Source organism: Alligator mississippiensis, chromosome 5 (assembly GCF_030867095.1).
Source record: "Alligator mississippiensis isolate rAllMis1 chromosome 5, rAllMis1, whole genome shotgun sequence".
Lineage (NCBI taxonomy): Eukaryota > Metazoa > Chordata > Crocodylia > Alligatoridae > Alligator > Alligator mississippiensis.
In genome coordinates this window covers 210,589,623-210,613,466 of record NC_081828.1, presented here as the reverse complement: position 1 = coordinate 210,613,466, position 23,844 = coordinate 210,589,623, and the positions used below count along the sequence as shown (strand labels likewise).

At 47.0% G+C, this 23,844-nt stretch overlaps 1 long non-coding RNA gene across 1 annotated transcript in view; it reads right to left on the bottom strand.

The window, feature by feature from the left end:
• The window catches only part of LOC109286136 (uncharacterized), a 42,417-nt gene that overhangs the window by 14,056 nt on the left and 4,517 nt on the right, over positions 1-23,844 (bottom strand). The window contains exon 3 of the long non-coding RNA XR_002094076.2: positions 5,275-5,441. This is a non-coding gene — a long non-coding RNA (uncharacterized LOC109286136). The remainder of the gene's footprint in view (positions 1-5,274; positions 5,442-23,844) is intronic.

Genomic DNA, 23,844 nt, shown 5'->3' with positions numbered 1-23,844 from the left:
TACACCTCAAATGCACAAACTTACTTAACCTTTGATCTTTTGCATTGCTGTAACGCTAGGTGAAGAACAGCAGATAATCACTCTGCAATTCATTGCCTGTTACATCTTTCTCCTTAATGACAAGACTCTTTATTCTGGTTGAGCTGGTCTCTGAAGAGCTGAAACTCACATGACTGCTCTTGAAGCTGGCAAGAATGCAATTGTTCAACAGTTGTAAAGTGAGCTAATGCCAGCTCTCTGCAACCCTGACATTCGTTGGGAATGACTCTACCATCATAGGAGAAAATTATCATGTGACACCATCATGTGATGATACTGGCACATGACCGTGTTCAAAGTAAAGCAGAAGGCAGGGGAGATATGGGCCTTATGGTCTAACTACATAAGATGAGTATTGAGCACAAGCTTAGGTTCATGAAAGCTTGTGCTCTCTCTCTCTCTCTATGTATCTTATCTAGTTATAAGGTTCATATCTTCCCTCCCTTCTGCTTGACGTCAGACTAACACGGCTAGCTACTGCTCTCTGCTCATGGTTGAAGTAAGCCTTTATTGCCACTCAGAGCTGGTCTTAAGGAAAATGGTGCCCTGGGCAAACTTGTATTTTGGTATCCCCCACCCCCAGGCTGCAGGCAGAGTTAGAGGCAGATGGACAGGGGTGAGGGGCACAGTCTGGCAGGGAGGCGAAGTGGCATGGTGTGCCAGGCAGACAGGCACCACTGCTGCTGTGCGGGAACAAGACGGGTAGGCTGCAGCAGGCACAACCCTGCCCACACGTGCCTGGCCTGCTGGCTCCCCCTGAGCAACAACTGGAGGCATGAATGCTGCATGCCCCTGGAGGCTGGGGGGACACGGCGACTGCCCGCAGGCGGCGGTGGCAGTGTTGGCAATGTGGGGGCATGGTGGTGGTGAGCAGGGAGCTCCCAGAAGTGGCCACAGAGGTGTCAGCAGCAGGAGGTGGGGAGGGGTGGGGGTTGCGAGTGCTGGCCAGCAGTTGGCGACCACCTGCAGATGCCGCCAGCAGTCGGCAGCAGCCAGGAGTGATTGGGGACTGCCCACAGACACCGCCAGCAGTGTCAGCAGTCACTGGGGGTGGGTGGAGAGCGGCACTTTTTGCTGGGGGTGCACCGCCAAGCTCAGGGGATAAATGTGCACCCGCGTGCAAACCCTACTTGTCACCAATGACTGGAGGCAGGGGGAGGCTGAGCTGGGCACCGCTCCTGTCTGGGGTGGGGATTGACCAGGGTGAGGCAGGGCAGGGGCAAAGCACTGCTATGAGTGTGGGCTGTTCACACGTGTATGAGTGTGTGCATGTGTGTGTGTGTTTGGCACCCCCTTGACCACGTCGCCATCAGCAGTCACTCATGTTGCCCACCCCTAAGGCCAGCTCTCTCACTACTCTGCGGTCCACTGGCAAATATTCAAGATGCCTTACACATGGAAAGAGAGACTTTCAAATGCCCCTAAAGCGCATCAGAGCACCAGACTTACTCTCAGTTGCTCTCCAAACCTCTTAGAGGCTTTCAAAATATCTTCCAAAGTTCTCGCCTATGATAAACTTTCTTCTATTTCACATCATTAGCGGCAGCAATGGCAAGAGCATAGACAAAGCACCAGGAGCCAGCAGGACACCTTCCACCATGCCGTGTACACCTTCTGAGTTGCTTTGGATGGGCATGATGTTTAGCACACTGGTGCACACCTGAAATCTTGTTTGTCCTACTACTCCTCCTATTGGCATTACTGTTGGGTCTGAATTGCTGTTAGCAATGGTGGGATTTTTTAGTCAGAGCCCAGTGCACACAAATCTTAACTATGCCATGGAAGAGCCCAAAATAACTCAGCCTTACCTAGTTTATACTGTACCTTGGTATTTAGCCTACAGCACAGGTCACACCAATAGATTTCATTAATATTATCATTCAGTTATAAATGGGCTAAATTCAGCCCTGGAGGGCTATGGAAGTTAATGGAGTTTGGTCCAACATGTGATTAATGAGGATGATCTATTTCAAGTCCATAAGGTAGCAAGCTTTACTGCCACAGATTGGCTGACAGTAATTCACCTCTTCAGAGACGTGGCACTCGCTTCCATCCCCGACTGTGTCTGCTCCAAATAGCTGCAGCAGAAATAGACTTCAAAACAAAAACATTTCTTTGAAACTCTAAATGCTTCTGGGTCTGATTTTGATCTCACATACACAAGGAGCTCCTGTGACTTCGCTCGGCTTACTCCCAATAAGCGAAAGGAGAGATGGGCCCCTGTGTTCTTTTTCTTTACAACCGTCCTCACTGCTTTAAAACTTTGAGCATTCCTGAATATTTCAGAAATTGTGGACTCTGATTGACAGGTTTAAACTCTACCCTTTCCACTCTGTTCCCATGAACATGTCCTCAGCATCTCTTGTAACCTCCCTCCATGCCCCTTCCCTAACCCCTCTGACCCATGTGCAGTAGGTGACAGCAAATATAACATCCCTGTCACTAGCTCCTTGGCTCTACATCAGATTTCAAGCCCTACATGAGCCTGTCTCCAAATCACAAGAGCGTTTAAGCATACGCTGAAGTCCGGCCCTATTCACTTGGGCTGTGTCTACATGAGATGCTTACTGTGTAGTAGCTTGTTACTACTGTGCAGTAGTGTCACAGGGCACAAACTGTGATGCGATGCTACTACACAGTAGTAACAAGCTACTGCACAGTCAGCGTCGCCAGGCAGCCACGTGGGAATGCTACTGCACAGTACCGCCGGTTGCTGCACAGTCATTTAGTACTTGGGTATGCAAGCACTAAATGACTGCACAATAACGACTGCACAGTCAGTATTGTGCGTAGACATGGCCTCTGACACTTAAGCATGTGCTTAAATGTTGCTCTGAACAGGGATGCTTTCTTGAAGTTCTGCATCTCAGGTCCCTCTATGCCTTCTGTCCACACCTGCAGCTTTGTAATTTCCTTTTGAACTTCAGTCTTTACATCTTTCTTTCTTAATATATGTAGTCTGAAACAGCTGTCCTTTTTCTGTATACAAAATCTCTATGACCCCCTCTCCCCTCCAACGCACACGATGACCTCAACCTTTTATAAAGACTTAAATCCTTCTTCAAGATCCAGATCCATCATGGTGAATCTAGATGGCTTAAGAGGTTTTTCGGACAGAGAATAACTGCTTCTGAACATCTGGAAGGAACCTAGCACATTTTTGGACCCTTTTAACTTCATTAAGAATGGCTGGCATTTCATATGTCTTTGCACTCTTCCTTCAAGTTCCTTTTCTACTAGTGCTCTTGTGCTGAAGCTGGGGTAATCCACATGGCTTCCCTTTGACCTAGTCCTCGTGTTTCCTTTTCCTATCACTCACTGTATTCATAGTTCCATAGTTGTTAGGGTCAGAAGGGACCTCAAAAGATCGAGTCTGACCCCCTGCCCTGGGCAGGAAAGAGCACTGTGGTCATATGACCCCTGCCAGGTGCTTGTCCCGTTTCCTCTTGAAGATCCCCAAGGTGGGGGAGAGCACCATCTCCCTTGGAAGCCCATTCCAGATTCTGGCAACCCATACCATAAAGAAGTTCTTCCTGATGTCCAACCTAAATCTGCTCTCTGTCAGTCTGTGGCCATGGTTCCTGGTTATTTCAAGGGGTGCCCCAGCAAACAGAGCATCTCCAATTTCTTGCTGCCCCCCCACCCTATGAATTTGTAAGCGGCCACAAGATCCCCTCTCAGCTTTCTCTTACGGAGGCTGAAGAGATCCAGGCCCCTCAGTCTCTTCTCATAGGACCTTACCTGTAGGTCCCTAACCATACGAGTGGCCTCCTCTGGACCCTGTCAAGGTTATTCACATTCCTCTTGAAATGCGGCACCCAGAACTGGACATGGTACTCCAACTGTGGCCTGACCAATGCCGCATAGAGGGGAAGTATTCCATCTATTTTAGGGCCCTACCTTGTGTTTACTGACATCAACATTGATCTCCACAGACCCAGACCTGAGGCCATGGACACCAGCACCAGAAAGGCAGATAAACTGCGTCCATATAGGTTTTCCTTGGGGTTTTCCAGGGAAGCCATAGGACTTAGGTGAACAGTTCCCACTGAAGGCAAAAACCATTCTGCAAACTCTGATCCATAGAGCTCCACCCAAGGGCACTACCAGGAATTCCAGCACGGATCAAACGTGGGATAGGCCCCACACCTCACTGGTAAGAAGGCAGTATTGAGAAGGCAGAAGATGAAAGAAGGCAGTGGATTAAATTCTCATCCACTGTATAGCCAGTTAACCTTGAATTAAAATGAGCTTTGCCTGCTGATATTCCTTTGCCAAACAAAGAGGCTATGGCCCAGGCCAGTAACTGAATCCATAGGTGACTGGTAGGGGGGCCACATGCCCCCCTGCCAACAGGGCTGTTCCCACCGCTGAAGCTGCCGGCGGTGTCTGCGGGTGCTTCCCAGCTCTGTCCCTGATGCCAATGCGACGGGCAGCATCTGCGGGTGCTCACCAGCTCTGCCCCTGCTGCCGACGCTGGCTTCTGTGGGTGCCCCCGCAGACTCAGGAGGCACCAGTCGCCCATGACTGAACCTCATCTTTCATACTACCTACCTGATTCAATTGGTCATATACTGTAGTTGATCACCACATAAAGGCAGCTATAACTTTCCCTTCCAGTTGAGCATGGCCTTATACACTTTGTTTACGAGACAATGAGGGCCCAGTTAATGGTTTTCTGTGCTGGGTCAGTTTGCTACTGGTTTCAAACCTCCCACTTATTGCTTTTATCACACAGCAGCAAAGTAGGTATGTACAGGATAGAAATATACATTCTCCCTAAAAGCAGACTGTTTCCTTCCAACTTCCACTCAACCCTGATTTTAGAGACCATGCACCTAAAACAGCCTCCTAGATAACATATCTATCCATTTGATCTAGTTCTCGCTATAATTTCTGAGCTTTCCATGCACCCTTCCTGCCTTCCTTCAAGAACTCCTTGAGCCCACTTATTTGAGAATATGCTCCAGATAGAGGGCACAGTCCTCACTGGGAGGTACTAATGCTCAGGCTCTCTCTGAATCTAGCTTTGAGTTTCCTCCATCCCATACATTCAAAATGAAACAGTTCATATCTTCATGGCCTGCTTTTAAGGAGGATAATGGGACTTCACGGAAGAAGGCTTGAATCCTTAGGGTGAGATCTTCAAAGCCACCTGGAAGACACCCAGCCACGCATTCAAAAGCCACAGGCAACTTTTCAAATCTTAGACCTAAATGGAATCTCTGAATATACCTGAGACAAATGGATGAATTCTGATCTCTTCTGCCAGCACAAGTCTGAAAGTCACTCCACAGACTTCAAGGAGTCCAGTAAAGCCAGTGGAATTACTGCACATTTCCACTCATGTGGAACTCTTCCCATCTTCTCCAGTTCATGAGGCCACGTGTGCTTTCTGGACCCTACAAAAAATAAGTAATTGTCATGTAAAAATAAAATAACACGACTCCGGAGAATAAGTCACTGGTGACAGGTAAGAAGCAGCTAGTTAGAAGGGTGGCTAATGTTCTAAAAAAAAAAAAAAAATGAGCTGTTCTCTGTATGTCAAGCAGCTGTAGAGACAATTCTTGCATTTACACATAGGTTAATGATTTGTCATAAAATTCAGTTTAATTTCCTTGTAGTCCACTTCCTCCATTACATATTCTTAATCATCTTCCTCGTATGCTCTCCTCCTACAGCTACTAATTATTCTCTTTCTACATTTGCCACACATCCGTTTGTGCTATATACATGGTGAATATTAATTTCAGTATAGTGGGGGGGGTTAATTAAAATAATGTTCTTCACAAAGAAATTTAATTACTAACAATTGTATTGAACAAATAAGGGAAAGTAACTAAACAAAAATGCCAGTCACGGCAACAACCTACAATTCAAATGGCATCAGTCATGTTTCCACGGTTCATAGGGCTGATTTAATCAATCCAGGGTCCACAGGCCTTCATAGGGGCCCCATTGCCACAAGTTATCCTTCATTTCTCAAGCAGACACAGTTGTCATTTCAGTGCCTGGGGCAATCAACCAGTAACTCAGCTGCTCAGGAATTGGTTGGCAGAGTAGCTCTGTGTAATATGTTCCTGCCAACTTAATTGAGAAGAAACCTCTTGTCTTGTTTTGTGTCTTCTCTTAACAGTAGCAACAGGATCTACCACAGGCGATATCCCTAAGAACTATGTATTTAGGCTTAAAATAAGCCTGTAGAGTCGAATTCCAGACCCAGTGACTCAGATCTTCTCACCTCACTGGCAGACAACTGAGTGTCATTTAGTTGTATGCAGGCAGGTCTTTCAAAGGAACCTGTAATGTGATATAAAGCTTGTAAGGTTTATGAAGGAAGTTTCCTGAGCCATCACTTACCCATTTCATGTTTGCTACTTAAGAAAAATAATCAAGAGGTAATGGCAGCAGTCACTTATGTCAGTGGGGCCAAACTTTTTGGCCAAAGTGCCACAACTTGACACTTCAATCCCCTTCCCCTGCCAGATTTGCTGCTCTGCTTTCTGCTCCCTGCCCTGTGCTCCCTGCCTGATTTTCTGCTTTGCTATCTGCTTCCTACCCTATGTGCCACTCTGCTGCCTGCCCCTTCCCAATCTGCTAGGTGCCACACACAGAGGCTGCCTGTGCCAATTGTGGCTTCCAGGCTGCAGGTCGTCCACCCCTGACCTAGATAATAAACAAAGCCTAGAAGAAGCAGTCAGGAGCATGTGACAAAAGTCATGCTGTAGAGTGCAGATCCTGTCTTGAGGGCACAAGTTTTGTGCTCGATGGGGGGGGTCTACATATACGCATTTACTGTGCAGTAAACGAAATTATGGCGCAGTACAGGCATGCATCTATATGTGCATGCGCGTACTGTGCTGTAAATATGGCGACTTATGCTGACTTGAGTGTAAATTTGATACCGGTGTGGAGGCACAGTAGGGGGAGCTACTATGCAGAGCCACCTGCCTCACTGTGCCAGACCCAAAACCACACTTCGGGAGTCTCTCCTGGGGAGCCTACAGCCAGCTGTCCTGCTTCCTGGAGGACACCTGCAAGCCTGGGGTAACGCTGCCACCACCCGGGCTCTGGCTTCTGGTAGGGCTCTGTGCAGCTCAGGGCATACAGATCCTGCAAGCCATGGGGGTGCTTTGCCCACAGTAATATTTCTGGGTGCTTCTTTCAGCCCAAAGCATCGAAAGATAGCATCAGGTAACTGAGGGAAAATAAAAAGACAAACTTTGCGGGACAAGCTGGGAATGAAAGGCTACCCCCAGTAGCTCAACATGGCACACTGTAACCTGATACTTTTACTGATCGGGGAGGGGAGGGTTTAGAACGAGGAAATCAGAATACACTTTGAGCAAACTTAAGCAATGAGAGTCTTATACAGTCTTGGACTCAGTGATCCCTTTCTGGCCTACACAATTCCTAACTCCTGGCTAGTTTCCAGGTTTTTACTTCCAGTGAATCTCCAGGAACAAGCCTGGGGGATTTGCTTGCTGTGTTCAAAATGCTTACCGGAGAAAGAGGACGCTTCCTCCTCCTAGGAATTTATCTGGCCAGGTCACCTGATTGACCAGCCTGTACCAAGAAGAAAACCAGGAGATAGAGGGGTCACCTGGTTTGGCCCAAGGGAGGGGCAGAGAGGGGGATTTCTTCACAACCTGCATCATGCAGGTATCAAATTTATGCCCAATTAGTAACTGCACAGTAATGTACATGTAGACACCTTACTGCGTGGTGACACTGTGTGTGTGGATTGACTTGGGACTAACACAGCGTTGATGCGTTTTAATGCCTGCATGTGTAAATGCCAGCCTATTCTTGCTTACCGCACAGTAAATTTAAGGTGGTGCAAATGCACGTGTAGACATGCCCCATGTGCCTAATGAAACACTTTGGGGAAGTCACCCAGAAGTCCACAGGTCTCTACTATTCTGGACTGCTACTGGCATGTAAAATTCCTGCCGGAGCAGCTAGTACCTATAAGAACTACTTGTTCTGAACACCGGGCCCTGTATGTTCCCCAGTGCACGTAGGTCAAATTCAAATTGACAAGCCTTAGCCTAAAGAATGGCGCAAAAAAGCCCACCTCTTGCTGCCTCTGCCCCAGTGTCCCTTGGTTATAAGAAGGATGCGAACAGAAAATACTGGCCCAGCCTCCACAAAGTGGAGATGATGAGGTTACACTGGAAGAGACTGAGAAGAGAACTTGGGGCTGGACTGGAGAGAGGAACAGGCAACTGGAGAAATACTTTGCCAAGCTGGTTCTCTAAAAATCTACAGGCAAGATCCCTGGGGTAAATCAGTACAGCTCCAGTGACTCAGCTGATTGGCTGACTTCAACAGCATTGTGCCAGTTCACCGGCTGAGATTTCGCCCCATTTGTTCGAAGCCAAAGAGGCATCTCTGTGAGCTCAGTCTTTTTTTGGTTTGGTTTGGTTTGGTTTTCACTCTTCTGCTGCATTCCCTTCCCCTGTGCCACCCCCAGCAAACTTCCACAGACCTGGCAGAAATCCTTCAGCTGAAACCTCCAGCGCTGCATGGCTTGTCAGAACCGGAAGTTTCTATATAAGTCTGTGTTCAATTACACATTTTGTAATCACAGAAAAAGAGTGACTCATTGAACATATTTTCAATAAACCCCCAAATTTTTGCCTGAGCAGCTGAAATGTTTTAAGTTTTGATTGAAAAAGCAAAGAAACATGGTCTCACAGGGAGCCTCTACACATGCAGCAAGGCTGCTCCGATGCGCTGTAATTAATCCAATCTGCTGGAAGATGGTAATTACCACAATCCAGCAGACTTCAGAATCTCCTGTATTCACACCCCTGCGCTGAAAAATGGTGGTGGGGGTACTTTAACTAAAGCTTGTTCAACAAAGCTTAGTTTGTTCAACAAAGTTTTAACTTTAGTTAAAGCACCCCGTCACCATTTTTCAACGTAGGGACAATGATACACAAGACGCTCTGGGCTCTTTAATTAGAGATGCTCTTGGAGCCAGTCTAATTAAAGTGCCTCCCTTCCATTCCCAAAGCACATGTATAAAGTTGAAAAATGAAAAGCAGACCCCTTCTCAACTGCCCGGATTGACAGGCATGGAGCTGGTAGGAGGAAGACAAGGAGTGAGACTGACTTTCTCTGGATGGGTCCTTTTCTGCCACTGCTTCTTCTCTCTCAGCATGGCTGATGCTTTTCCCTGTCACTTGCTAGAGCGTAGGAAGGAGAAAAACCTGTCTCTCCTCTGCTATAATCCACCATTACTGATAGTGGGATCCTATCCAGTGTTTATTTTTTTTCCTTATCTCAAGCATTGATTTATTCATCAAAATAGACTGAGACTTAAGCTTATTTGGAAATATACCCCAGTGAGGAAGCCAACAGTCCTGCTCCCCAAAAATATGCTCTGAAGGAAAACGAATAGCCTATGGAAATGTTGCATACACCTCAGCTGGCATGGAAGGAGAAGTGGAATCCAGTTCAAAGGCATAAGGAAGCCCCATCTCAATGGAAGCTGGGTGCCTAATACCTTTGGGTCCTTTGAAAATCCCAGTCAAAAAATACACTGTGTGCATCTGCAGGTGCAATACTGATGAATGGGTTTATTCCAGAGGAATTTACTCTAGAGTAAACCTACCCTGGACAGGCATCTACATGTGAGTGTATTTGGGAGCTCCCTATGGGAGCAGCCAGGAGGAAGTCTAGGCTCCCCCTGGGTGCTACCCCAGGAGCTAGCACGGAGCACAGGGCCAGGAGACAGCTGTATCCTGGCAGGGGCCAGGAGATTGTTTCTTGCCCCTGGGAAATACCTGCTGCTGGGGTGGACTCCAGTGGTGGAGCCCGGGCAGGGACACCCCCCTACCCTGGCAGCAGGGAGCTCCCAGCCCCTAGGAGTTGCCGCCTGCCACGACGGGCTCTGCCACCAAAGCCCAGGCAGGGGACAATGCCCCCCTATCCTGGTAGCAGGGTGCTCCCAGCCCCTCCTCTGTGATCATGGAGCTGGAGCTGCCTGCTGCCAGGTTAGGCTCCACCACTGGAGCCCAGGCAGGGACAATGTCCCCCTGCCCAGCTGCAGGGAGCTCCTAGCCCCCTCTCCACAATCGACAGCTCCCAGGATTACCATCAGAGAGTGGAGTGGGGTCTGGGAGCTTCCTGCTAAGTAATCCCTGACACCTTGCCAGCAGGCAGCTCTCAGAGGCAGAGAGCAATCTCCCAGTCCCTGCTCCACAATCGCCAGGAGCTCCCTGCATGGAAAGCCCATCCCCGCCCATCCTCGAGCTGGCTGGGACCTGCCCCAGACGGGAACAGTTCCTGGTCAGCCCCAGGCTGTGCAGAGAAGTCTGCAAGTGCAGCCTGGAGCTGGCTCGTGACACTGCCCCTGCCTGGGCTCCACCACTGGAGCCCGCTCGGCAGCAGGCAGGTCCCAGGTGCAGGAAGCAACCTCCTGCCCTCTGCTGCCCGACTGAGCAGGAGAAAATTTGCTCCCATTCGGCTGCCTACACATGTCTTATTGTGTAGTCATTACTTAACAGTTAATTTGCTACTTGCATTTGCAGTGCAAATTGTGCAGTGAAGGTCTGCATGTGTAAACAGTGATGCTTACTATGCAGTAATTTGCTCTACTGTCCCGTAAAGTGTCTCATGTAGATGCACTCATTGACTGAAAAGAGTTTAGATCTGCCAAAGAGCATGGGCAGAACCTAGAACCCTTGCTCATGTTGAGTAATCCCACGTGCTGAAAGCAACCCTTGTTTCTTCAGTGGAACCACTTCAGAAGGTACTAATGGTGGCAAAAATAAAACTTAAGAAAACAGAATAAATCTGAAGATATAAAAAAGGTCAACTGAATATTTCCAGAGCAGCAAACGAAAGTTTTAACTTTGTTTCTGCTTCTGGGAAGTGCAGTGCCACCTTCTTATTTGGCACAGCTCAGGACTGCAAAATGTAAGAAGCCTCCTACGACTTGGGAAGGCTCAGAGCTACCAGCTGCTAGGAACATTTGTAGAGAAATACTTGGGGATTCTGTTACAAATAAACCAAAGAATTCCACTTTCCAATAAACTGAAGTGTGCAACAGTAGGCAGAAGAATTGATGCTATCATCCCAATATTTTTAAGCCTCAGATGATAGGTTGACTAGAACATGACATAAACTTTACAGTTCATTTGGAAGAGCTCAATGTGCCATTTCACTGGTGTATCTCAGGGCCACGTAGGGAAAGCACCACTCAAACTACCTGTCCATAAAGACCTTTCAGACAGGCAGAAGAAGGAATATTTAACTCCTTGGATAGGTCTGACCATCTATAAACTATTGAGGCCTAACAATCTGGTTAGATATCCTAGCTGATGGGGCTATGGCAATAAAGCTGCAAGCAGACATCAAGTTTATTCTGAGATAAACCATTTTATCCTGGAACAAACTGCAATTGTACACGTGTCCACTGTCCTGGGATAAACCCTAAAAAAGTTTTTTGGATAAGAGGTAGTAACAGTTTATCCTGGGTTACTGAAAAGTATGTCTGTACAGTTATCTTGAGAACATATAATTGAATCAATGGCAGAAAAGTGACAATGCTTTCATCTGCTCACTGAACCCAGATTAGAAGGGTGATGTGTATAAATGCCAATCCCAGGATATTTTTGTTCTGGGACAAACACAGGCATAATGTGGACCAATGCAAAATCTGTTCCTAGCCTAAGACACTAGCTTTGTCTTTGTTGCCAAAAAGCCACCTCCTACTCCCAGCACAGAACGCCTTTCCTAATTGAGATGAGAGAAGTGGCTAAGCACGATACTCAGAAGTCAGGCAGAAGACAAGATAGAGATGCACTTTAGAAACTAATTTATAGATTAACTGCATCAAAATCTCTGATTCAGTTAGTCTATAAGGTGCATCTCTACCCTGCTTTGTAATTGAGACAAGGAGACCTCAGTTCAGCTGACTGACAAAGTACTGTTTGTTAAACTAAAACTGCCATTGAAACCAAATGTGGAAAAGCACACTATTCAGAGTGAGCAGGGGTGCCGCATCTAACTCTGAATGGTTTTGATAAGTAAGTTGGAGTCTGAAGTACCAGAAAGCTGTTCATTTAGTTTGGCTACTATTCATGCACTAGGACCGATTGCCTGTGATCTTCTGCACTCTGATTACATGACTAAAGCTAAAGTGAAATGCTGAATGCCTAATAGGCAGGCAAGGTTCTTTGCAAGGGAGACTCTACAGTAGTCAATATTCGAGGTAGAAAAAGGCTGTCTGTGAAAAAATAAATAACTGGAAATTAGGAAGACAAAGAGCAGAAAAGGAGGGGAGGAGAGGGGAGGAAGGAGGGAAAAGAAAAGTGTAAGAGGTCAGGTTTGGCAGGAATGCCGGATAGCAAATAATGCCTGAGGTACTTCCAATGCCATTCACAGAGATCTCAGGATTTGTGCACCATTATCTAGCAGGCCAAGTTGCCAACTAGCATATCAAATAATATTCCTGACAGCTACAGAATTTCAGTTCCTTCTTTACAGTGTTGTTTGGTTTCTGCATATCAAGAGAGATCAAGAGAAAAACTGGTTCTTTCCCCTGATGAGGGTTTCCTATATATCTAATTCCTAGATTTAGCTGATTGCTAAGGCCTAGAGACCTGCAGAAAAACTCACTTTGGCCTAAAAACTCTAGGGACGAAGCTTGTTAGTTCCAGGTGGAGACTAACTCAAACAGTCCTTGCACCTGATGACATAAACCTCATTCACAAATATCGGCAGATGCATGAATATTTGTGAATAATGAATAGCCCAGCCGCATAAACAGCTGCAAGTCAAAGTAGGGTCATTTATTTGTCAATATATTGGCCAATGGCCAATACGTTCTCTTTGTTATTTAACTAATTCCAATAAAAGCTAATGCAATTTAGAACATAAGCTCCATGAGAGCCTTGCACAGGGCCTCTGGCTAAGGGTGAATTGCTTCCCTAATACTAGCCAGTTCAAAGTCGTCATATGCATGGAAACAGGAACAGAGTCCAGAAGCATGACAGCTGGCCAGGCGAAGAACATTGCCAATAATGTTTGAACTGGGACGTTGCAACACAGTTTTCCATCTTAATCCCATTCTCTGAGCACCAATTCTGTGTACAGCTGGTGATACTTTGTTCTCCTCCAGATGATTTTAATGAAAGAAGGGAAAGCTATTTAGAAAAGCTGGACATATACAAGTCCATAGGGCTGGATGGGATGCACCCAAGGGTGCTGAGGGCGTTGGCTGATGTAATTGCAGAGCTACTGGCCATCATCTTTGAAAACTCATGGTAATCCGGAGAGGTCCTGGATGATTAGAAAAGGGCAAACATAGTGTTCGTATTTAAGAAAGGGGAAAAAAAGGATCCAGGAAACAACAGACCAGTCAGCCTCACCTGAGTCCCTGGAAAAATCATGGAGAAAATCCTCAAGGAATCCATTTTTAAGCACCTGGAGGAGAAGAAGGTGATTAGGAACAGTCAGCATGGATTCAGTAAGGGGAAGTCATGCCTGACGAACCTGATTGCCTCCTATGATGAGATGACTGGCTCTGTGGATGTGGGGAGGACAGCAGATGTGGCATACTTTGATTTTAGCAAGGCTTTTGATATGGTCTCCCACAACATTCCCACAGGCAACCTAAGGAATGGATGAATGGACTGCAAGGTGGATAGAAAACTGGCTGGAGCATTGGGCTCAGAGGGTAGTAATTAATGGCTTGATGTCTGGCTGGCAGCTGGTATCAAGTGGAGTGCCCCAGGGGTCAGTCCTGTGGCCCGTTTTGTTCAATGTCTTCATCAACAACATGGAAAATGGCATAGAGCAAGTTTGCAGATGGCACCATGCTGTGGGGAGTAGTAGATATGCTGGAGGGTAGGGCTAGGATTCAGAGTGACCTGGACAAATTAGGATTGGGCCAAAAGAAATCTCATGAGGTTCAACATAGACAAGTGCAAAGTCCTGCACTTCGGACAGAATAATCCCGTGCACCAGTACAGGCTGGGGACTGACTGGCTGGGCAGCAGCTCTGCAGAAAAAGACCTGGGTGTTACGGTGGACAATAAGCTAAATATGAGCCAGCAGTGTGGCCTTGTTGAAGGCTAATGGTATACTGGGCTGCATTGGTAGGTGTGTGGCCAGCAGGTCAAGGGAAGTGATTACTCCTCTCTATTCAGCACTGGTGAGGCCACATCTGGAGTACTGTGTCCAGTTTTGGGGCCCCCACTACAGAAAGGATGAGGGCAAACTGGAGAGAGTCCAGAGGAGGGCAACAAAAATGGTTTGGGGGCTGGGGGCCATGACTTATCAGGAGAGGCTAGAGAACTGGTCTTATTTAGTCTGTAGAAGAGAAGACCAAGAGGAGATTTAATAGCAGCCTTCAAGTACCTGCAGGGGGGCTGCAAAGAGGATGGAGCTGGACTGTTCTCAGTGGTGGTAGAAAACAGGAGAAGGAGCAATGGTCTCAAGTTGCAGCAAGGGACATTTAGGTTAGATATCAGTAAGAATTTTCTCACTAGAAGGGTAGTAAAACACTGAAGCAGGTTACAGTGGAATCTCCATCTTTGGAGGTTTTAAAATCTGGCTAGACAAAGCCTTGGCTGGGATGTTCTAGTTGGGGCTGGTCCTGCTTTGAGCAGGACTAGATGAACTCCTGAGGCCCCTAAAAAAAGTGTTTCTCTTCTTGACCAAGTGAAAAATCTGTATTAGTTGTCAAGAGCTTATCTTGTAGGGAAAATTATGTGGAAAGTATCAGGCTGTATATATTTCCTATTGCAACTGAACATTTCAAAGAAAATAATTTGCAACATACTTTATAGATGACAGACAGGAAGGATCTGATTGGATTCAGACACCTATATATCATGTGTTGCTCTCCCAACAGAGCTGAAGAGCCAATTAATTGAATTAACATGCAATTCCAGCCTCAAAAGCCAGTTCAACAGTGTCCTGTTGTTTGAATTCTGGAGCTCTGACAGGTCTGCATGCCCATCTCTAGTTAATAAGGCCGTGATCTACTTACCTCCATTTACAAGCCCATGTCTTTGTGAGCTGGAAATCTCAGCAATGACACCTATTAAGTCAGAGTCTTGGAATGGGCTTCGAATTGGAAATGGCTCATGTGTGAACCTCAGATCAGTAATGCACTGCTGAGGTACCGGGTTCAAAAGTAAACAAGCACAGATGTCCCACCGATTCGGTGACAATGCACCAATTACATTTCACAATTGGTATTTTGTGAAGTGCTATGTTCATTATTTCATTCTGCCACAATTGCCTGAGATTGCCACTGTCAAACAGTCCTGGAGTATATTATGTACATGTTCACAGTCCTGGATGATGTCCAGAATATTTTATCAGTAGTACTTACGTTTATTATAGGGGGTGATAAGACAAGAAACCATTGACTTAGTCTGTTCCCTGGGGGCCATGGTAGGACTTTTTCCACAATTTTCTTTTTGTGTCTTGACTAGGCCAATATTAAAGGCCTCCAAACATGGTTTCATCTTATACTAGAGAGAACGATGGATGGCACCAACCTGGGTATCCCCAGCCCTACTACAGAATGCATGTGCAATCCTAGCCAAATCATTCTCTCTCTGGAACTACATTCCACAGACATAAAATTGGGTGGGGAATAATATTTCCTTTTTCCACCCTTTACATTGCTTTTCTATTTACACTGCCCTGTATAATGACATCTTGATGTTTTGACCTTTCCTAGATAGCTATCATGGCATCAGCTTCATTGCCACTTAGCCACAACATGCATTTGAAGCGTAAAGATAGGAAGTAGCATTCCTTTAAACAGGGTGTGAACACACTGGTGGTGCTCACAGTGTTCTGCCTCAGGAGTTGCAGAAACCAGTTGGAGCAGCAGTATGTACGTACCTAGGCATTGCATATTCAAGTGTATTTCCTGAACAGGGTTATTTAAAACTCCTTTGTGCCCATGCAGGTTCTTGTTTTTGTTGCATTTATAGCAAGAGCAGCAATAAGCTAAGACAGGGGTAGGCAAAATATAGCCCATGGGCCAGATCAGGCCACCAAGAGATTCTGTCCGGCCCACGGAGGGTTCCTCAGTCTCACCCAGGCCAGGCACAGTGGGCAGTGCAGGCCGTGTTGTGTGTGGCCAGTACCGCCACCCCTGGGTACAGAGGTGCCTCCTGGCATGGAACTCACTCTGCCCTATCCCTGCATGTGGCTCTTGGGCATGCTGGGAACTGTAGTCCATGGCACAGCAGCAGGATGGGGACAGAGCAGTGGCCAGACCTGGTTTTCCAGTAGCCCTGGTAGCAGCACCTCGCTCTGCCCTCAAGCTTCCAGCTCCCGCTGCCAGCGTTCCCGCTATTGCAGCTGGACCCAGCCCTGCTGCCGAGGCACATTGGCCTGTCTACCCCGCACCCACTGCTGGCGGCACCAGATGAAGTGGGTGGGCAGGGTATATGGAGACTGGCCCCAGGCCCCCATGGGCAAGGCATGCTCATCCAGGCAGATGGGATGGGTCTGTGGGCAGGTGGAAAGCAGTGTCTGGGAGCAGGATACATGGGCGAGGCTGGGTCTGAGACCGCGGGGTGGTAACAGTGCGGAGCTGGGACTTGGGGAAGAGCCATGATCTGCTCCCTGCATGTCCCTGGAATGAGCGCTGGTTCCATGGGCAATGGCTGGTCTCTGCCCATGGAACTGCTGCCCATCACAGGGATACTCAGGGAGTAGATCATGGCTGTGCCTCAGGCCCCAGCCCTGAGCTGTCACTGCCTCGTGATCCCAGCCCCAGCACCATCCCCACCCACCCACCCTGCTCCCAGATATTGCTCCCCACCTGCCTGTGGCTCCATCCCATCTGCCTGGCTGAGCACACCTGCCCATGGGGGTCCCAGGCCAGGCTCCATGGAGACCCTGCGCACCTGTTCCATTCAGCACCCCCAGCAGTGGGTGCAGGGCAGAAAGGACCAGGGCTGGATAGGATCAATTGGCATCTCCCCACTTTCCCCCCCTCCCCTTTTCGTTGAGCAACGTAAGCAGCTGTAATGTGGAGGGGCTGAGGCTGGGTTAGCCCTTTCCCCCTTCTTCCCCCCGCCAGCCCTCAACGACTCACCAAACTCCTCAAGCTGTCCTCCAGTCCAAATAATTGCTCATCCAGGGCTAGGAGGCTGGTACTATTCCTACACAGCAATATAATTCCTTCAGTTTTCTATCCCATGCCTGTCTTTTCAGCCATTAGTTGCTCCCTAATTCTACACAGCTGTTTAGTTGCTCCCTTATTCTACACAACAACATAATTCCTTCAGTTTTCTATCCCATGCCAGTCTTTTCAGCCATTAGTTATTTAGTTGCTCCCTTAAACTCCATCTCATTTGTTTGCATTTCTCAAGGAATGAGATGCTCCAAAATTTTCTCATTATAGAAACTCAAGTGCTTCCCAGTCTCTGCTCACAAACCCTCCCAAGTAGAAATGCTGAAGCTGAAAGTCAAAGCCACTATCTGTTCCCCTCCCTGCCTTTCCTATCTTTTCTTTGCTCAGCCCTTTTACCGCCCCAGTCACATTCTTTCTCCATTCTTCCTCAGCATCTTATCCACACCTCATGCAGAAAGTCCCTCTTCTTCTACGGAATCTACCTCTTCCCTCTTTCCCGTCTTCATAGATTTCATAGACATTAGGGCTGGAAGGGACCTCGGAAGATCATAGAGTCCAGCCCCCCGCCCAAAGGGCAGGACGTCAGCTGGGGTCATAGGATCCCAGCAAGATAAGCATCCAGTTTCATCTTGAAGGTGTTCAATGAAGGCGCTTGAACAACCTCCGGTGGCAGGCTGTTCCAGACCTTGGGGGCTCGGACAGTAAAGAAATTCTTCCTTATGTCCAGCCTGAAACGATCTTGTAGTAGTTTGTGACCATTCGTCCTCGTCATCCCTTGGGGCGCTCTAGTGAACAAACGTTCCCCTAGATACTGGTGATCACCCCTGATAAACTTGTAGGTGGCCATCAGATCACCCCTGAGCCTGCGCTTTTCCAAGCTAAAGAGCCCCAGGGCTCTCAGCCTGTCATCGTAGGGTCTGCTTCCCTGACCTCTGATCATGCGCGTGGCTCTTCTCTGGACTCTCTCAAGCTTCTCCACATCCTTTTTGAATTGTGGAGCCTAAAACTGGACGCAGTACTCCAGCTGCGGCCTCACTAAGGCCGAGTACAGGGGGAGAATGAGGTCCCGGGATTTGCTTGAGAAGCATCTATGGATGCAAGCCAGCGTTTTGGTCGCTTTACTAGCCGCAGCATCGCATTGCAGGCTCATGTTCATCTTGTGGTCAATGATGACCCCCAAGTCTCTTTCTTCCATAGTGCTAACCAACATAGCACTGCCGAGCCTATAAGGATGCTGCGGGTTTTTCTTCCCAAGGTGGAGAACCTTGCATTTATCGGCGTTGAACACCATCAGATTCTCATCCGCCCACTTGCTGAGCCTGTCCAGGTCAGCCTGGATCATCCGCCTGTCTTCTGGCGTAGATGCTTTGCCCCAAAGTTTGGTGTCATCTGCGAACTTGGCCAGTCCGCTTCTGACTCCAGTGTCCACATCATTAATGAAGATGTTGAACAGTATGGGTCCAAGGACAGAGCCCTGGGGGACCCCACTGGTCACAGGACACCACGATGAGTGACTTCCATCAATTACTACCCTCTGGGTCCGACCCCGGAGCCAATTTTTTTCTTCCCTTTCACCCATTTGACCTTCCCTTTGGCAGAAAGACAGGGCAGATTTGCACCTTAGAGACAAACTAAACCAGAGGTGCATTTTTATTCTCTTTCCCTACACTCTACCATACAAACCTTCCCAAACTGGATACTCACAAACTCGTATAAGTTCATAATACTCTCTTGCTCCATGAACAATCCTGTGAACATGATATAACTCACATGAAAGTTAACAAAAAGGTAACAAAGGGTGCATCTACACATGCAATTAATGTGACTGAATATACTCTGGCTCAATTTGAGCTGGAGTAAACTAATTCCAATGTCACCATCTACATGTGCATTTAAGTGTAGTGATTTACTGCACTGCTGGATACCACTTGTACCTGCTGGGACTATCTGGCAGTGCAGTAAATTAGTCTACTGCACCTTAACTGCTACACACGTGAAGACAGTGACACTTTACTGCACAGCAAATTAGTTTGCTGCACAGGAAAGCATCTGTGTAGATGCATCAAAAGAGTAGGTAACAAATATTAAAAAAGGAATTTGTGGCTTTTAATGTAAATATTTTGGCAGTATTTACCTCTACTTAGATATGGCATCATTCTTAACTAGTCAAACTATTTCATTGTCAAAAGCTGTCCCATAGTTAATCAATAAAGCCCAATAGGCTGTGATGCAGTAACATATTCTCAGTGCTTTCCTAGGCACTGGGCCAAAAGTTAAGTGCTATCTATGCAATTTGAAAGGAGTTACTATAAAACAATGTACTGGCTGGAAATTCTTATTGCAACTCTTAATTGAGTTTATTTTTCCTGCACTCAGCATGGCTTTTTGGGAGAACCGCTCTTCTTTTAATTAGAGATACCTATCTACTATGAACAACAGTTCCTTCACATGACAAAATACTGACACAAACTGGAGTTTTTATTTTTTATTGTTTCTAATTCCTCTTCCATTTACCTCAGACTGAAGCCCCCAAATCACAGACAGTTTAACTTCATTGTACCACTCATCTTTTAGTTTTAATGTAACTTCCAGAATGAGATACTAAAGTGCATGGAATCTGCCTGGATTCCTTCCTCTGGGCTCCACAACATTTTTTGCAATCCCTTGATGTACTAATTTCACCCAAGCATATGCCATGAAGCTTCATCCAGCTCTGCAACAGTTTAGTCCTGTTCCCCAGACTTTGCAAGGAGTGCTTTAGAGGTAACTATCATGTTTTACTTAGAAACAAAACCTTGCCACTAATGAGTCATGTGTCTCTCATTGCTAGGATTACCCTAGTCCAGATTTGGCAAGCAACCCAAGCATGTGCCTATCTTTAATAAGGACATGAACAGCAGTCCTGTCTTGATGGGGCTACTCAAACATACCCTTAAGTGCTTGGCTGAATAGAATTTCTATTTCACATCTCTTGCCCCATTCTTCATTTGAGTTAAACTGGAAGCTGCTGATGGCAGGAGCTGTCTGAAAAGCACTTAGCCCATTTTGTAGGTTAACCATAATCTAAACTGAATTACATAGAAAGAGCCTGCCATGAAAGGACAGCAAGGATACAGAGTTATGTTCTCAGAAAATAGGAGGTGGCAGAAGTTAAGAAGTGCCAGCACAACCTTGATTTGTTCCATATTCATTATGAGACAGATTTTAATTAGATAATGACACACCAGATTGGGAGCAAGAAGCTCCACTACATAGCCTAAGGGAAGGTAGAATGACCTGCCATTCCAGTGCTTGCGTGTTCTAGTCCCAGTTCTTCCACTGAGCGTCCTGAACAGGAATTATAAAGGGCACAGAACTGAGTCAAGCGACTGTGCCCTAAGGGTGGCTACAATTGCTTTGAGCAGAGCTAGGAATAGAAGCCAAGCTGCTATGGCTGATTGTATGCTAGGAGCACAGATCTGTACTGGCAAACGTGAACTTTGGCTGGGATACCCTACTCCACTGCTGCGCCCAAGCAAAACAAGCTATTCTGGTAAAAGGTGCTGCTTTTCTGGTATAAATGCATCTGTGAAGTCTTGCTGGCACAGCTGCCTCAGTCAAAGATCATACCTCTTTACATCTGTCTAACCTAGTTACACCAGCCAAAGGCTGAAGTGTAGACACTGCCTGATCTAACAAAGATGTACCTCATCCACCTTGCTCCTCAGCAGAGATCCTGGTTTTCTCTGATTTAAAAAGTCCACAATTTTCAGTTAAAAACCCCAAATCCACATTTTTCCATGAGTAACATGCAACACCACTATATATGTATAGCAGTGTTGCACTAATCATGAAAAAGTGTGGAGATATATACATATATAGTGGTGTTGCATTTAAATCGTGGAAAAATGTGGATTTGGGGGTCCTTTTTTTTTTTTTTACTGAAAATCAGGGATTTTTTTTAAATCCAAGAAAACCAGGTTCCCTGCTGCTCAGTCTTTCAGAAAGGATATGTTAAACTAAGTGCTTGTTTACCCCTATGGAAGGTGGTGTGACTATGTCACTCTCTGGAAGTTAGAGGAGCAACATAGGACTCTGCTACTACTCCCATGATGATGTTTTACATTTCTTAGTTCATATACTAAAGGCTCAGGCTTTTACAGAGACTATACAGATGACCCAAACAGAGGTTAACTTCATTATGCATTTTGCAACCACTAGACCAGAATCAGCTCCCAGAGCCATGAGTACAAATCCAGATGCCCAGTTCCACTGCTGTCACACAAATAATTCTGCAGCCCATTAACAGCATCAACAGTGTGTCTCCTTGTGTGAACTCATCCACAGAGGATAGCTTCATGCTTACACCTACCAGTTACTCTTGCAGATGAAGTGGAAGAGGTCGGCAGATCTGGAGATTGTGCTTCACACCCTGTTGATGAATCAGTTGTGGGGGAGTGAAAAAGAAAAACAGGCAGGCTTTAAAGGCCTGGAATAATGGTTGGAAGCATTGTATACTGCTAGATTCTGTATTTAAAAGTGAATGAGGACATTGCTATTAGCTGTGTTTCTGTCATGTTTTTATTATTTGTGTGTGGTTAATAGCAGCTGTCCTTCTCAGAACATATTGAGACAGTTCATAGTGTTTATGCAGATGTTGCGTGGGTGTCCACTGATGGGGGACCCTGCCTACTAGGGCCCACAGACAGACTGAACTTTGATTTAAATGTAATCTTTCCAAAGAGTAGCCTTCGTCATAAAGCTGCACATTAGGACTGATAGGGGCAGCTTCCTCAAGTGTAGCTCACCAAGTAACATGCTGAAGTGCCTTTCACATGGAGTTTACCACTTTGAATCTGGCTGGCAGAAAGACTGTTTCCACGGAATATGTGGACAGTAGACCCTATAATAAGAGAGTTCAAGTTCCCATCTCACATCACATGCTCACCCCCATGCTTCACACCAGACCAGTAAATCTCAGCCAGGGTACCACAGACCATTAATGTTGCCAAGGCGTACATAGGATTCACAAGATAAACCCAGAGGCTTTGAATAGGAATCCAGGATGTCAAAAACATTCTGTCCGGTTGTGTTCTGAGTTCTTTGCAACAGAAAACTTGCTCTACTGCTTTTCCATAGTCAAAAAACAATTGAAATCTAAGAGCTGGCATTTTCCAAGAATTGCCCTGAGTCTAATGAGGGGGCCCTTGATTCTAAAAAGACTGAGAACCAATTAGAAGTGCACCGATAGAGATTTTTTGGGGCTGATACCAATGGCTGATTTTTAACAAACCATATCCACTGATACTGACCCAATCACCGATATGCAGCTGGGCAGCTTGGAGAGCAGCGTCCAGCTGGTAAGTCTGTTGTGGAGGAAGGGGGGAGGGGGGGAAGGAAGGGGCGAGGGGAAGGGAAGATTGAGGCCCCCATGGTGAGGGAGGGAGTGGGGCTGGGACAGGGGCAGGTGCTGCACAGCTGGGGCGGTGCATGGGCCAGAGCCTCAAGAAGCTTGTCTGGGGGGTGTGGGAAGGGTGGGGTGGCTCCCACTGCTGCACGCACCCTGGGAGGGCCTGGGGGGCATGTGTCCCCAGAACTGCAGGCAGGGCAAGGGTGGGCTGCTGCTGCAGGCTGGGACTGGGGGTGGCGCCAGGCTCTTCCCGGTGGGGAGCAGGGTTGAGGTGCACTCAGGGCAGGTGGAAGCAGTGCTGGGAGCAGGGCTATGAGGGAAGCTGCAGCCCCCTGAAAATTCACCATAGCCCCCCTCCCAGCACCTCTGTCACCCACCCCAAGTACAGCCCGGCTCAGCCCCACCTGCCAGGAAGAGCCCGGAGCTGTCCTCAGCCCCAGCCCACAGACCACCCTTGCCCCATGTGCTGATATGGGGGCACATGCCCCTCATGCCCACCTGGGGTGTGTGCAGCAGCAGCAGGAGCCACCCCCCCCCCAACCCTCAAACGAGCCACTCACGACTCCGTCCCATGCCTGCCACTGCTTCAGCCCCAGCCCCACTCCCTCCCTCACCGCTGGGGCCTCAATCAACAACCCCCACCCCACCCCTTCCCTTCTCTCCCCTCACAACAGACTGACCAGCTGGACCCAGCTGCTCTCAATGCTGCTGGGCTGTGCTCCTGGCCGCCTGGATGCTGCACTCATGCACAGGGCATGTATCAGCGACATTATTGGCCACATCAGCCAATAAAAGCTGATTGCCAATACTGCCAATCTTCCTTATAATCAGTGCCAATCCCATTTGGCACCGATATATGATATATCAGTACACCTCTAGAACCATTGTGCTAGACTGTAACTTCTTCAGGACAGGTGCTGCTCCAACAGCGTCACAATCTTAGTCGGGTTTTGGAATGAAAGTCCCTGCAATCCAAGTCTGAAGGGAAGCTTGGTGTTGAATTTAAGCTGTTAAATGTAGCTAATAGCCAAGTTAAATTTATTTCCTTGTTATTTTAACCCAAGTTAGGAGAACACCTTTTTCTGCAGTGTAGCTCTACACAAAAGGAATGAGTAAGGAGAATTCAAAAGCCACTGTGGCCCACAGACAAATAAGATATTTAAGAAAAAGATTACACTCTTAGTTTTTGAGGTCAGAATCAAACTTTTTGCAGTTGGTAATAGTATTAATATTTTTTAGAGCAATTCACCGTAACATAAACAACACAGACAATTAAAGATTTACAGAATAA